Below are 17,127 nucleotides of genomic sequence, written 5' to 3'. Positions count from 1 at the left end.
TATTGACCACACAAAAGCATATATGATCAATCATACAAGAATGTGGAGGAAAACTTGAATAGCTTTATTAATATCAAGAATAGCAAAGAGGATTAAAACCAATTGTTCTGACCCAGCATCATCCTCTCAGCAAGAAATCCCTTATTCACCTCATGAAAAGCTTAGATCACCCAACACTATGATGTTACACCAAGAAACCAGTAGCACTTCCTTACAAGATACAAAATTCCAGCCTCTGGATCTCTGGGATGAGGGATCCATATATAGATGATTGCAGGGAGGTGAGTCAGCTTATGAGATTTGATTAGTGTCCTCTCTCTGATAGTTCTTGATTCCACTTGGAGATTGATGATCTCTTACTCATCCCTGGGTGTTATAGACATTTTTGTGCCTTACAGCATTGAGCATGGAATGTCCATAATCTAAGGTATCCAAAGTCCCTAAACATGTTGTTCCTACCCCTAGATGAACAAGGCTAACAAACCACATCAATTCACAAAAGTTCTCCACCAGAAACTGCTCAAAAACAAGTCAATTCAGGATCATTTCAGTGGCTACACTAGCTGTCTGCACTGAATGTCAAAGACAACACTGGCTACCTGCGCTGAATGTCAAAGGCAACACTGGCTACCTGCACTGAGTGAGAGTGGACATGTGGCAAGTTCATTTCTCAAGGTGTCAAAACCCAGGAAGCTTCCAAAATGACACTTGCCTCAGGGAATTCGACTGGTGATGAGTAAGAGGTTCCAAATCTCCAAGTGGAAGCAAGAACCTCCAAGTGGAATCAAGAACTGACAGAGGCAGAGGACACTAGTCAGATCTCAAGCTGACTCATCCTCTCTCCAAACATCTATATATAGATCTCTCCTCCATGAGATCTAGGGGCTGGAATTTTGTTATTGCAAAGAATTGCTGTTGGTTTGAGATTGGAATCATTGGGTGCTTAATGCTTTGAAGGGGGTGAAGATAGGAATTCCATTTGCTGGGAAGGAGATGCTGGATTGGAGCCCTCTGGGTTGTATCTCTTCCTGAACCTTGTTATTCATCAATAAAGCTATCTTGGTTTCTCCTATATACTGATGTATTTTTGATGTATGATTGCATTAGTATGTTTAGTTTACTTCTAATCCTGAACTAGTTATGAATATGAATCCATGTCTTGTGTAGTGTTCTCTTCTTGTGATATTGCAGAAACCTCTTGAAGCTGGGTGAACGAGAAGGCAAGTAGCTGGGAACTCTCCAAGAGAAGAGAAGCTGGATCGAGGGACAAACGGAAGACACCGGTTAGTCCATCTATCTCTCTCTTCATTCTTAATTCATAAAGGAAGAATACTAGAATAGCTGTCTCTGTTTGTTGCTAAGACACTGTCACACCTTAGGTGGATAGGATCATCCTGCATAGGCATTTTTCCCCACAACAAATTGGCGACTCCACTGGGGAGATTTGTTTAGTCATTTTATTTGTGTTTCTATCATTGTTTGTTTCATAGACTCGACATCAACAATCGAACTGCATCTGCTATTCCCAGATGCAAAGTAGACAGTTGCTGCTTTGATCCAATCACTGGACTTGTCTATGATCTGAACAATGGACTCACAAATGATTTGATGATCCTTTGTGATAGATCTTAGTACCCCCTCAAAGCATCCCTTTGATTGCACCTTGCTTGTTGCTTTTATTTGGCCTGAAACAGTGGATTAAATAGCAATCTGTGACACAGAACCAGTGAGAAACGAGAGTTTCTCCTTCAGCGTAGACCCAGTGAAGGGATTCTGCATTTCAACGCAGGTCCCGTGAAGGCTACCTGCGCTGAATGTCAAAACCCCTGTGTTGAGGTTGCGCTGAACCAGTTTGCCCTTGTGTAGCTGGGGCTCTCTGCTCTGTTTTGCCTTGTTTTGATCTCTGATTTTTGCGGCCTGTAACCAGCATAGGTACCAGTCTGATAACTCCTTTTCTCTGCTTAAATTCTGCCTCCTTTTGTAGAAAAAGACTGTGAGTGTTTTTATGTGTTTGTGGCATCATTTGCAGTTTTCCTTTGCATGAGTGAAATAATCATCCTGTAGCCCTTGATTCAGATCTGTTGATTGTGATCTTAGGAGAGAGTTCATTGGCTGTTTGCAGTTGATTATACATTTACTCATGCTTATTGGTTTGAGTTTGTCTCTTTTAAGTGTCGAAACAAGTATTCATTTCGAAAATCGTTAAGTGTTGTAATCTCTTCTACCCTCTCTGATTTCGAAAAGTAAACTTGTTTGTATTTGTCATTTAAAAGCAAATTCAAAGTTGTAAAAAAATCTTTCTTTGTAGGCATCAATACTAAGAAAGCGGAAAACAAACACCTGCATTGTGCATTTGCATTTTGATAGTTTGCATGTCTGATTTAGGAAAAGTGCATTAGAGTGTGCTGATTGCTCTTTGAGAAAAGATGGTGTCTTTCTTTTCCCTTAGTAGATAGGATTTTCAAAGTTGAAAATATATAAAGCTTGCTTATCATCTTTAGACTGCATTTAGGAATTGTATCATACATCTCGTGGTGAACCTTGAAAGGCAAACTTCTAAAAAGATCAACCTAAAATAAATTGAATGAACTTAACAACGCTTTGCAACATAACACACAACATAGAGGTCTAGGCTAGAGACGTGTTCCGGCGTCGTAAAGCCTGGTGACTGTCGATCTCGTTGATGGTGGGTGATTCCTCCTGAGGGACGATAGCGCCAGTATGGATTGTGCTCCCATGTACCGTCGCGTAGATATTGGGAGACCCCTATAGGCATAAAACCTTTATCCTTAGGAAGCCGTGTCGGCCGCCCTACTGATCGCAATGCACTGAACACAGCATTCAGGAAGATCGACCGCCCGTACCCTAAAAAGTATTCTGCGGTTTTGCGAAAAGTTTGGCACACCCTCTGCCTAGAACTCCAGAGCAGTTCCTTTTCGCCTTTTTCAGACTCTATAACAGAAAAAATCCATCCGAGCATTTGTCACTTCGGGCTCGTTAAAACATCGAAGGAGACTAGAGTCATCTTTAGCTTTTTCTCGACTCTTTAAAATTGAAAAAGCAAGTTGTGTCTAAAGCGTCGTTAAAATTTATTTTAAACGGAACAATCACCCCTATTCCTGCGTTGATCTTTAGGTTGAAAAAATGGAGCACACCAACCAAGGAATTCCCCTTGGTGGAAATCCTAGTCCCTTCTCCTCTTGGGGAGATGTTGGTGCACCCCATATGGCCACATTGTCGCTTTCAGGACTGACAATTGGCCTGCCGGTCTGGCTCTTTTCAACCAATGTCGTTCAGAACACCACTATTCCTGAACAGTCGAGTCAACAGTTAGACCAGACCAGAGTTGCCCACCAGCCTTATACTTCACCTAGTTCTTCCTCTCCTCCTTCCTCTTCACTGGACGGAACTGGTAAAACAAAAAACCAAGTTCCTAAGGAGAAGAAGGAAAAGAAGAAGAAAGAGAAGAAGAAGAAGGAGCCAAAAGCGACTGGGGGCAAACAAGTGTCGTCTGACAAAAATCCACACACAACACTGACTAGGCCTAAATCGCCATGTGTCATATGCAAGGGAGACCACTTCCACAGATATTGTCCCTGCATCCCCCGGATACTAAGGGACTGGTCTCCCCGTTTGCACAATTCGGTAGCGTCAACCTCTGATAGCCATGTTGACTACTCACCGTCAACTAGTGAAAGTGAAGCCATAGTACAGAGAGGGAAAACTAGATTTCCCTGCAAACTGTGTGAAGGCGACCATGCCATCCACCGTTGTCCCTTCTTAGACGAGGCTAAAAGAGTTCTGGAAGATCGCCCGGTTTTACCAGTGCAACTTCCTCCTGGATATCAAAAACTCCTGCCAAGTCCTTCACTAGTTGAGAACTCGGCTAGCCCGCCCAGGTGGTCAGCCGAAGCACCTATCATTGAAGATGAACCATCTGAATCCATACCTGACGAAAGTCAAAAGGTTGAGACGGCAGTTGACCCGGTTTTGCCTTCAGAGGCTCTATCTTCAAATGATACCATCACAGAGGAGAATAAAGACGACACCGTCCAAATTCTCTTCATCAACACAGAATTCGACGAACAAGGGGGCAATTTTCCCATTCCTTTATTGCAGGAAGGAACTTCGTCAGAGTCATACCCAGCCGTCTCTTCGGTCCCACCACCAAGCAACCTGGTTGTGTCCTTCGACTGGAACCAACTAGGTAGACCCCGGTTGCCAGCAAGCATACCATTCAGAATTATCGTTCAAATATACAGAATGGTAATGACTGGCACTATCATTGATGAGGGGGCATCTGTGAGTATCCTTTCCTCTATTGCTTGGAAAGCGCTTGGTTCGCTGGCGCTTTTGCCTGAAATGAGAAATCTATCAGGTTTTGATAAAGGAACCAGTCGACCTTTAGGGATCCTCCCCAATGTGCCTTTCACATTGAAAGGGAAGACCGTTCAAATGAACGTGATGGTCGTTCAAGGACCCTTGGATTATAACCTACTCCTTGGACGAGACTATATATATTGCATGGGGGCCCTCGTCTCCTCACTCTTTAGAGTAATGTGTTTTCTGCATGAAGGAAGAATGGTCAAGCTCGTGGACCAACTTTCATTTCCCAGATCACGCATCGCAAATAGTCATATACCATCCCTAAATGGTCTCTTCACGCAAGAAATGTCTCAACCCACGGTCCATCCTCCTGATGAGCGCGAGTAATCCAGGAGGATATGACTGGAACCCAGGGGGCATGCGTCCTAGTCTGCTTCGGCAGGAAAACTTTGGGTATAGGGTAAGTTTCCGCGGGAGAATATGACTAGTCTGTACCCCGCCCATGCTGGAAGAGGGTTATTCTAGAATAATATTCTTTTGTCAAAGTTATGTGAGTTGGCGGGCATCGTCGCTCACCTTTGTCTATTTCGGTAGACATTGCCGAGGAAGTGTTTTGTTTGAAAGATTAACAAGACAATCTTTGGGTAACCTGAAAGAGGTAAGCCTCTCTTGTTAAAACAATTGTTTTGACGGAAATGAAGTAGAGGTAACCTTGAAATCGTACTTTATGCCTGGGGGCATGCAAACCTTTTGGAGTGCAAGCAAGGGGCGGCTATTTATTTTTTAAATTTTTAGGTCCTTCCCTTTAAACCTGTAGGTCTAACCCTTTAAACTCGTAGGATTAGTCGTTTCCGAACTTGCATAATGAAAGGATGCGGGGCATAGCTTTATGAGATGAAGCTCCATAAAAGATAGAATCTCAATGAGACACTCTTATCATATGACTGGGTAATCGAGCAGTTTTAGCACACAGTTCATGCTCGTTAAAAAATAAACGCAAGATTCGAGCAGTTTTAGCACACAGTTCATGCTCGTTAAAAAATAAACGCAAGATCCGAGCAGTTTTAGCACATATTTCATGCTCGTTAAAAAATAAACATAAGATCGAGCAAATGTTTCCACTCGCGTTTAAGCTCGTTAAAAAATAAACTACCCGGTAAATAACCACTGTGAATGTAATATCATCAGCCATTAAAGCCTTGGTCTTGTTTGCACCGTCACCTCCACTTTTCATTTGGCCGATCGTTCACCTCCATATGATTGTTTACCCATTTTGAGGAACAGCTGCGAAGAGTGATTTCACCTAGCCATCCTTGTGACACTGCCGTGATTGGAAAATTCCAACCTGTACCTGGAATCAGCTGCTAACCCTGTTCATCACTCGTTCCTCAAAAGACGAGTCTTCTTTAAGCTCTTTTCATCTGACTCGTAAAATATGAAAAGATTGCCGAGTTCTTGGCCTTCCAGCTCGTTAAAGGGACAGGAAGTGCTATCCCTCCTCTAGATTTTAATCTTTTTGGACCTGAGGGATTATTACACAAAAAGATCGAGCGCTTGTTTTGTTCGGCTCGTTAAAACTATCGAAAACTCATCCCTTCTGTATTGTTTTATACTTTTTCGGACTTAAGGGATTAGATGACGAAAAAGGACTTTTGGAGTTAACTTTATGTACCTTTTCAGACTCTCTAAAAATGAAAAGGACCGAGTTATCCTTGTCGTTAGACTCGTTAAAATCATTAAATAGCGACAAACTTGTCTTTAGACGAGAACGAGTTTCACTATCGCTAGGCTCGTTAAAACATAGCGATGGGCTTGCCCGAAGGGCAGGTTATAGAACAAGCATATGTTATCCTCCACAAGCTTGACAAAAATAAAGAGGTACTGGTCAGCAATGACTGGGGAAAAATTGGGAGAAACTAAAGAAAACTTTGATGGTAGCAAGTCCTCTTGGACATCACACTTTTCCTCCGTACCACAATCGGGTTGGGTTGTTTCATTCACCGGTCACATCCATCGTCTCGCCATACCATCCATATTTGGGGTAATGCTACCGATCCATCGCATCAGTGTCGCCACATGTTCAAGAGAAGTCGTTCAGAAAAGTCAACCATGTCCCATCCACTGCCATACATTATCCTTCATCCTTTCATGACCGCCACCCTGAATCATATGTCTCAGATCGTTTTCACCTCCATCAAAATCATTAGCTCCATTCCATGTCACTGATGTGGGATTCATTAAGGCCCTCCTTTGACGGATCGCTTCTTGTCGACATCAGCTCGTTACCCAAGAAGTTGATCGAGGAACAACCCCTTCAGTACTTTGAAGCTTGCATGCCTCAATGGCAAGTTTCTCACTTCCGGCGACAGGTATACATCAATGGACTTCGACCGAAAGATTTTGCGTGGTGTTTGACGCCAAGTCCTTTATTCACACCACGTGAATTGTACTGCAGTACCTTGAGGGTCATTATCATCATCGGTGATTCCTCTCACGCTTGTTAACGGTTTACATCATTGACCGGTAATCAAGCGATGTCTTTCCATGTTCGACTTCAGAACATTTCTCACATGGATCGACTTGTACTTAGAGTGAAGATCGAACGAGTTTGAAGACCCCGGATCTAGTTTCATCCATCCGGGCTGCGATATATATTCAGGAAAGATAAAGACATTGACATGTACATCATTGCAGCAGATAATCATCCTACTCAAAAGATGATAATTTCATCAAAATTATCTGTCTACCATCAGACGATTGTCTGTTCTATGTACAGAAAAATGAATTTATAAAGCTGAGCATGGGAATGCCCGCCTCAGCTAGATCATGAAAGCAGTATGAAAAATAATGTATTGTATTGTATCTTATTACAGGTCTCCTCCCAGCATTGGATGAACTTCGGATCCCCCTGATAAAGCATTTCACCCGATAAACGGCCTCATACTTTAGGGGGCAACTGTTATAGACATTTTTGTGCCTTACAACATTGAGCATGGAATGTCCATAATCTAAGGGATCCAAAGTCCCTAAACATGTTGTTCCTACCCCTAGAGGAATAAGGCTAACAAACCACAGCAATTCACAAAAGTTCTCCACCAGAAACTGCTCAAAAACAAGTCAATTCAGGATCATTTTAGTGGCTACACTAGCTGTCTGTGCTGAATGTCAAAGCCAACACTGGCTACCTGCACTGAATGTCAAAGGTAACACTGGCTACCTGCGCTGAGCGAGAGTGGACATGTGGCAAGTTCATTTCTCAAGGTGTCAAAACCCAGGAAGCTTCCAAAATGACACTTGCCTCAGGGAATTCGACTGGTGATGAGTAAGAGGTTCCAAATCTCCAAGTGGAAGCAAGAACCTCCAAGTGGAATCAAGAACTGACAGAGGGAGAGGACACTAGTCAGATCTCAAGCTGACTCACCCTCTCTCCAAACATCTATATATAGATCTCTCCTCCATGAGATCTAGGGGCTGGAATTTTGTTATTACAAAGAATTGCTGTTGGTTTGAGATTGGAATCATTGGGTGCTTAATGCTTTGAAGGGGGTGAAGATAGGAATTCCATTTGCTGGGAAGGAGATGCTGGATTGGAGCCCTCTGGGTTGTATCTCTTCCTGAACCTTGTTATTCATCAATAAAGCTATCTTGGTTTCTCCTATATACTGATGTATTTTTGATGTATGATTGCATTAGTATGTTTAGTTTACTTCTAATCCTGAACTAGTTATGAATATGAATCCATGTCTTGTGTAGTGTTCTCTTCTTGTGATCTTGTAGAAACCTCTTGAAGCTAGGCGAGCGAGAAGGCAAGTAGCTGGGAACTCTCCAAGAGAAGAGAAGCCGGATCGAGGGACAAACGGAAGACACCGGTTAGTCCATCTATCTCTCTCTTCATTCTTAATTCATAAAGGAAGAATACTAGAATAGCTGTCTCTGTTTGTTTCTAAGGCACTGTCACACCTCAGGTGGATAGGATCGTCCTGCATAGGCATTTTTCCCCACAACACTGGGCGAATGTAGAGAGGCAAGTGTCACAGGAGAAGCTTCTGGAAGATTCCATGATCATCCACCTCGCAAATTGACTCTACCATTTGTCCACTCTCACCCATCGCACCCCATATAAGGGATTTTTAGTATGCATCGCACCTCCTGTGTGCATTTAGGTGGGATGCAGTGCACTTTGACCATGGAGCAGGTGAGATGGTCCAGTTTTGACCAGTTTTGAGTAGTTTTTCATGGAGAACTTCTCGGAGATGATGTAATCAGCTGACCTTGTTCTTTTAGGGGATGGAACAACAATTTTAGGGACTTAGGAGCCCTCAGTTTATGGACATATTTGATTGGGGTTGCAGTGCCCAAAAATGTCTATAACAAACCCATCTTGTGTCTCATCCGCTGCAATACCTTTACGCTTCATTCTTTCAATACCGCCACCTTGAACACTGTATCATCAGATCGTTTTCACCTCTAAAAGTCATTTGCTCCATTCCGTGTCATAAATGTGGGGTTCATTAAGGCCCTCCTACGATGGGTCACTTCTTGTCGACATCAGCTCATTATCCAAGAAGTCGACCTAGGAACAACCCTTTCAGTACTTTGAAGCTTGCATGCCTCAAGGGCAAGTTTCTCACTTTCGGCGATAGGTTTACATCAATGGCCTTCGATCGAGAGATTTTGCATGGTGTTCAATGCCAAGTCCCATTTTCACACCATGTGAATTGTACTGTTGTACCTTAAGGGTCATCATCATTATCAGTGATTCCTCTCACGGCTGTTAACAACTTACATCATTGGCTGGTAATGAGGCGATGTCTTTCCATGTTCGACTCCAGAACATTCTTCACATGGATTGACTTGTACTTCGGGTGAAGATTTGATGAGTTTGAAGACCCCAGATCTAGTTTCATCCATCTGGGTCGTGATATATTCAGGAAAATAAAGACATCAAATGTACATCATTGCTGCACAGATGATCATCTGAATCAAAGGATGATGGCTCTATCAGAATCATCGGTCTGCCACACAGACGGTTGTCTATCCTATGTACATGAAAATTAATTTATAAAGTTGGGCATGGGAATGCATGCCTCAGCTAGATCATGAAAATATTATAACGTATTGTATTGTATCTTATTACAAGTCGCCTTCCAGTTCAGAAAACCTCGGATCCTCATGATAAAGCATTTCACTCGACATCAAAAGATTAACGACCTCATGCTTTAGGGGGAAATTGTTATAGAAATTTTTGGGCACTGCAACCCCAATCATATATGTCCATAAACCAAGGGCTTCTGAGTCCCTAAAAGTGTTGTTTCATGCCCTAAAGGAAGAAGGTCAGCTGATTACATCATCTCCCAGAAGTTCTCCATAGAAAACAACTTAGAACTGGTCAAAACTGGACCATACAAGTTACTCAGAGCTAAGGGTGCGATGCATCTCACCTGCCCAGTGTAAAAGGTGTGATGCATACTAGAAAACCATTCTGTAGGGTGTGATGGCCGAGAATGAACAAATAGCAGAGATAGTTTGTGAGGTGGATGATCATGGAATATTCCAGAAACTTCTCCTGTGACACTTGCCTCTCTAAATTCGCCGAGGGATGAGTAAGAGATCATCAATCTCCGAGTGGAATCAAGAACTATCAGAGAGAAGACACTAATCAAAATCCCAGAAGCTGACTCACCTCCCTGCAATCATCTATATATGGATCCCTCATCCTAGAGATCTAGAGACTGGAATTTTGTATCTTGTAAAGAAGTGTTGTTTGTTTCTCGATGGGATATCCAAGTGTTGGGTGATCTAAGCTTTTCATGAGGTTAAGAAGGGCTTTCATGCTAGGAGGATGACACTGGGTCAGATCAATGGGTTGTAATCCTCTCTTCTAATATTTATATCAATAAAGTTATTCAAGTTTTCCTCCACATTCTTGTATGTCTGATAATATATGCATTTGTGTGGTCAATATATATCTAGTCCTATATTGCTTATGATTGTAGTTCTCTACACTTTGAAGGTATTATGGTGCTTTGACTTTATAGGTACTCTTTGAAGTGGAATGGTCAAGTGAGAATTGGCAAAGACCTATCGGTGAGGAGAAGAAACAAGAAAAGAACCAAGTGAAAGATCGAGGTTGGTATTCTTTGATCCTCTCCTATCTACTTCTCATAAAGGAAAACAAAAGTAACTTTAATCTGTTTGTTTCTAAGATAGCTACCCGTCTTAGTGGGAGTAGTAGCTCTGCATAGACACTAGATTTCCTGATAATAGAGTACTGTGGCTAACATGATACATGATGCGTCAACATGCATGTGAAATTAAATGTCCCATTTCAGAAAGACCAAAATGGGAGCTGATGCCATTTTCTCCTCGAGAGTCTCCAGACTTTTGTTACATTCCTTATTCCAATAGTAAGTAGCGTACTTTTTCAACAACTGTTCCATTATTGTCGTGATCTATGTGTAGCTCTTAGTGAAATTCCGATAGTAACCAATGTGTCCCAGCGTGGTACGCAGTTGCTTGACACTGTGCGGTGCTTGCAAATTAAGTATTACAACAATCTTCACCGGATCCACCATCAGGCCTTGCCTACAAACCACATGGCTGAGAAAGTTCCTAAAGGGGACAAGGAAAGTACACTTATTTAGATTTAGTGAAATCTGGTGCCATCGGCAAGTATCTAGCATTAACCGTAAGCTCGCGATATGTTTCTTGACGAGCCCAAATACTGTCCAATCATCAAGATATACTTCCAAGAACTTATGTATAAATTCCTTAAATGCAGCTACTACGATGCACGAGAATATCTCCGTCACATTCTTCAGTCTGAAGGGCATCACAGTCTACTAAAAACAACCCCATTCGGTGGCGAACATTATTTTACTCCTATCCTCCGGCGCAATCTTGATCTGGTTGTACCCCAAGAAACCGTTCGTGAAGGAGTAGGCTTCTTGTCCACCCACATTTTCTAGCACTTCATCTATAAATGGCATTGGAAATGGATCGTTGACACATGCATCGTTGAGTTTCTTGAGATCCACGCAAATGTGAATTTCACCCTTCTATTTTTTTCTCCTGTACCACCATACGACTTACCCAGTCAGATTCCTCCACTTGTTAGATTATTTCAGCTGTAAGCATTTTATTCAACTCTTCGTGAACCTTTGCTTTGTATTTTGGATTCAACCAACAAGGCCGCTACTTGATTGACTTCACATCCAGCTTCAGGGTTATCTTCATCATTCCCAGGTCATTGAGAATCCCTTTTAACTATGTGATTTTATTTGGTAATAAATCTTGATATTCGTGAAGTAACTCGATGACTTTCTCCACCATGTCGTCATCCCAATAGTCCCCAAGAGTTTCATACTTCGGCTCCTCCTCCATACCAATGTTTACTTGTTTCATTTTCAACGGCACGGTGATGTCGAGATCCTCGATTTCTGGTCCACGAACCTCGCGACTCCCCTCTGTTTCCGGAATATTGATGTTTCTGGGGTCATCATCATCATCTTCTACTTGCACATTGTAGCATTCCAGGGCCTTTCTCAACTGATGCGACCAATCTGGCTGCACTATTTCCTCTGGTTCCAGTGGTACTTTGAAAATGACGGCCTTCACAACTTGCAACGCATCGTCAACAATATCCATCCATTGGTCTTCAAATAAAATTGTTGATAAAAATCCTTCACGTAAGATATCCCATTCACTTGTACCATGCCAGAGTTCTGTTTCAGTATATCAATTCCTTGGGATGACATCTAGGGTATGATAAGATAAGTGTACCCACTTCGGCTGGGGTTCCTCTTCATAGGTCTGGGTCCATCTGGTGAGGTGCATACAAGGGTCATTGCGTCTGTCGTATTTCTCAAGGATTCGTAGCTCCGGATTCCCAAACCTTATATGCATCATCTATCTATAGCCACACCAATATTCAAAAGTGCCTTCATGTGTTCCCCACGAATGTGCAGGTGTCGCACGCAATGCCCATTTTAAGGCATCGAACCACTGGTGTTTCGATACCACACCCTCAAACTTGGTCATCCACCACTGTCAACCCATCATATAGTGGTAGTTCTCGATCTTGAGCTTTAACACAATACAGCGACCTAGTCACCATATTGCAATTTAACATTGTTACTCCACAATGGTTTCCCAGTCCATTGACATACGTCGCAGGCCCGACAGTATGCTTTTGAGTCTTGATGTAGGGCTGGCCACCATAGTCCAGTGCGAAGATTATTCTATGATATGGCGTGTCCCGCATAATGTCCTCCTGCAACCTCCCCATGTGCCTGGGAAAGGATCTGTCCTTGCCCAAATTTAGGTACATATCTACGTAATATTTCATTGTTGCCCATTTTGTAAAGATGCCTTGCAATAATAGTAAAGTCTGTTGCGCGTATCACCAATTATTTCTTCTGTTGAATAGAATATCCCTCCGGTGCAGTTCCTGTGGTTAAGAAGTGGATTATATCCTCAAAGTGGCCATCGACGACGCGTACTACATAAAGTTGTGCATCACGTAGTCCTTCCTCTAAATTTGTGGGCTCTTCGCCATTCTCAATTCAGGACAAGTGATCTAGGCCTGCGTTGAGACATCCCAACTTTACGATGACTTCGAAATCATATTCTTGAAATAAAAGCAGCCACCGACAAATGTGCCCCCTCAACACAGGCTTATTCACTAGGTACTTTAGCGTAGAGTGATCAGTATACATCTTAAAGTGGCCTCTGAGTAGATACTGGCGGTATTTTTGGAGTGTGTATACCATCGCCAACCCTTCTCGCTTAGTGGTGGATTAGTTCTTCTCTGCCTTGGATAGTCGTCAACTTGCGAACGTGATCGGGTGATTAATTCCTTCCGCTCCTTCCTGTGTGAGTACCTCACCCAATGTGATACATGATACATCAACATGCACGTGAAATTAAATGTCCCATTTCGGAAAGAACAAAATGGGGGCTGATGCCATTTTCTCCTCGAGAGTCTCCAGACTTTTGTTACATTCCTTATTCCAATAGTAAGTAGCGTCCTTTTTCAACAACTGTTCCATTGGTGTCGTGATCTATGTGTAGCTCTTAATGAACTTCGAATAGTAACCAATGTGTCCCAGCATGGCACGCAGTTGCTTGACACTGCGCAGTGCTTGCAAATTGAGTATTACGGCAATCTTCCCCAGATCCACCATCGCGCCTTACCTACAAACCACATGGCCGAGCAAGTTCCTGAAGGGGACAAAGAAAGTACACTTCTTTAGATTTAGTGAAATCTGGCGCCGTCGGCAAGTATCCAACATTAACTGTAAGCTCGTGATATGTTTCTTGATGAGCCCAAATATTGTCCAATCATCAAGATATACTTCCAAGAACTTATGTATAAATTCCTTAAATGCAGCTACTATGACGCATGAGAATATCTCCGGCACATTCTTCAGTCCGAAGGGCATCATAGTCTACTCAAAACAGCCCCATTCGGTGGCAAATGTTGTTTTACTCCTATCCTCCGGCACAATCTTGATCTGGTGGTACCCCAAGAAACCGTCCGTGAAGGAGTAGGCTTCCTGTCCACCCACATTTTCCAGCACCTCATCTGTAAATGGCATCGGAAATGGATCATTGACACATGCATCATTGAGTTTCTTGAGATCCATGCAGATGTGAATTTCACCCTTCTAATTTTTCTCCTATACCACCATAGGACTTACCCTGTCAGATTCCTCCACTGGTTCAATTATTCTTGCTGTGAGCATTTTATCCAACTCTTCGCAAACCATTTCTTTGTATTTTGGATTCAGCCGACAAGGCCACTACTTGACTGGCTTCGCATCCAGCTTCAGGGTTATCTTCATCATTCCCAGGTCGCCGAGAATCCCTTTTAACTACGTGATTTTAGTCGATAATAAATCCTGATATTCGTGAAGTAACTCGACGACCTTCTCCACCATGGCATCATCCCAATAGTCCCCAAGTGTTGCATACTTCAGCTCCTACTCCATACCAATTTTTACTTGTTTTGTTTTCAGTGGCATGGTGATGTCGAGATCCTCGATTTCTGGTCTGTGAACCTCACGACTCCCCTCTGTTTTCGGAATATTGATGTTTCTGGGGTCATCATCATCGTCTTCTACCTACACATTGTAGCATTCCAAGACCTTTCTCAACTGATGCGACTAATATGGCTACACTATTTCCTCTGGTTCCAGTGGTACTTTGAAAATGATGGCCTTCACAACTTACAATGCATTGTCAACAGTATCCATCCTTTGGTCTTCAAATAAAATTGCTGATAAAAATCCTTCACGTAACATATCCCATTCACTTGTACCATGCTAGAGTTCTGTTTCAGTGTACCAATTCCTTGGGATGACATCTAGGGTATGATAAAATAAGTGTACCCACTTCGGCTGGGGTTCCTCTCCATAGGTATGGGTCCATCTAGTGAGGTGCATACATGGGTCATTGCGTCCATCGTATTTCTCAAGGATTCGTAGTTTCAGCTTCCCAAACCTTATCTGCATCATCCATCTGTAGCCACACCAATATTCAAAAGTTCCTTCATGTGTTCCCCACCAACGTGCAAGTGTCGCATGCAACGCCCATTTTAATGCATCGAACTGCCGGTGTTTCGGTACCACACCCTCAAACTTGGTTAGGAATTTTTCCACCACTGTCAACCCATCATACAGTGGTAGTTATCGATTTTGAGCTTTAACACAATACAACGACCTAGTCACCATATTGCAGTTTAACGTTGTTACTCCGTTTAACCTATTATGCCATCGTTCGTCTTATTCATCTAAATCTAAAATGCAATCTTCTGCACGTTCCCACGATAGTCTTCCATTTGCAGTCAGATTTAACCAATCCTGATCACGCGTTGTTATCTTGTAGATATGATCCAAGTCCTCCTCACTTCCCTCATCGCGTACGGGTTCACTGTAGCACGCTCCTTCAGCTGGATCTAGTGGAATGACTATGTGTAGGGACTTTTTTTCAAATATCATCTTCCTTTTCTTTAGATTGATGATCCCATTCACATCCGTGGCCTAGTCTATCCCTAGTAAGGCAGGTATTTTCTTGCTTTTTAATCCAAAAAACATCGAGTCTCCTCCTCTGGGCTCGTTAAACTACTACAAATAAGATATGAACATGTTATTTTTTGGTACTTTTTCTTGCTCTTGAATTGAAAAATCCTCGAGTTTTTCATCTTCAGGCTCGATAAACACTTATGGCAAAGGTCCGAGCAACTCTTTTTCCCTCTTTTTCTAGCTCACTAAACCGAAAAAGATCAACTGAGAATTATTTTTTGGAACTTTTTTCTCCCTCATATTTTTTAGGCTCATTAAAAAACCTATGAGGAAGCTCCAAAAATTCTTTTTAGGAACTTTTCTCTCTCATTAAATCGAAAAAACTCCAATTTTTCATCATTGGGCTTGTTAAACACTTATGACGACGATATGAGCGCTTTCTTTTTTAGGACTATTTCTCGCCCTTATATCTAAAAATCCCCGAGTTTTTCCCTTCTTCGGGCTCATTAAATCTACAAAGAAGGAATGAGCAGTTATTTTACCTCTTTTTCCTCACCCACTAAACTGAAAAAGATACGTCGAGTTTTCTTCATTTGACTTGTTAAAATTTGATGAAGGTCTATTGAGTTTGCTGTCGCATGACTCATTAAAATTTCATGACGAATATTGAGTTTACTCCGTCTCCTCGTACTCGTAAAAAATGAGGCAAACATCTATTGAGAATAGGTTTCTCTTTATCCAGACACAATAGATTAACTTATGGAAAAGGAAGCATTCCGGGTATACTATTAAACCTTTGTCGCACCCGGTTAAGAACTATGACAAAGGGAGCACCTTCAAGTCATTCTTTACGATCTTCTCAGACTCTCGAAATATGAAAAGACCACCGAGTTGTCATGTCTGGACTCATTAAATTACAAAGATGAGGAATAGTGTCGCTCTTTCTACGATCCTTTTCAGACTCTTAAAACATGAAAAGATCGATGAGTTTTCCTTTCTGGACTCATTAAACTAATTAGATAGGGAATAGAGTCACTCTTTTTATGATCCTTTTCAGACTATTAAAACATGAAAAGATCGATGAGTTTTCATGTCTGGACTTATTAAACTAATTAGATAGGACATAGATTCACTCTTTTTATGGCGCTTTTCTAACTTTCAAAACATGAAAATATCGATGAGTTTACCCATATAGACTCACTAAACTAATCAGATGGGGACAGTGGACAATACAATTTCTTTGTGTTCAGTATTGTGAAAAGATTTTTTTCGCAGTAGTCGATCCCTTGAACATGGAACTCCCTTAGATAAACCTTCCTTATGACGACCTCTCAATATGAATCTTACCATCCTATGAGTTTAGCTTATATACCCTGATGTTCTTGCATCTTTGTATCCTAGCACTCTTGGGTGTTCATGAGTCTAGTGTTGCATGGTTAAAACCATTATCATGCCTTATATTGTTCAAGGGAAAACCTTTATCTTCTGTTTCTTCCATCATACCATCAAGCATATCCTATCATCATGTCCTCTATCGCTTTAACCCAATGCTCAAAATATTCCTCAAAAAGCAATCATTTTTGTCCCGTTTTGTGTTGACTAATGTATGACACCTTATTGCCTACATTTTGATAGGTTTCTTCCTATCGACTTCAACACTCTATCTAGGAAGAAGACCCAGAAACACTTCAGTGCCTTGGTACTAACAGACATCAGTTGTAAGTCACCTTGTGTTTGGTCAAGGGTTTTCATTATTGGCTCCTGGTTAAATGATTCT

Source organism: Pinus tabuliformis, chromosome J (genome assembly GCF_031772625.1).
Source record: "Pinus tabuliformis cultivar Carrire ecotype Pingquan chromosome J, CPIR1, whole genome shotgun sequence".
NCBI lineage: Eukaryota > Viridiplantae > Streptophyta > Pinopsida > Pinales > Pinaceae > Pinus > Pinus tabuliformis.
Note: the sequence above shows the minus strand (reverse complement) of the source record.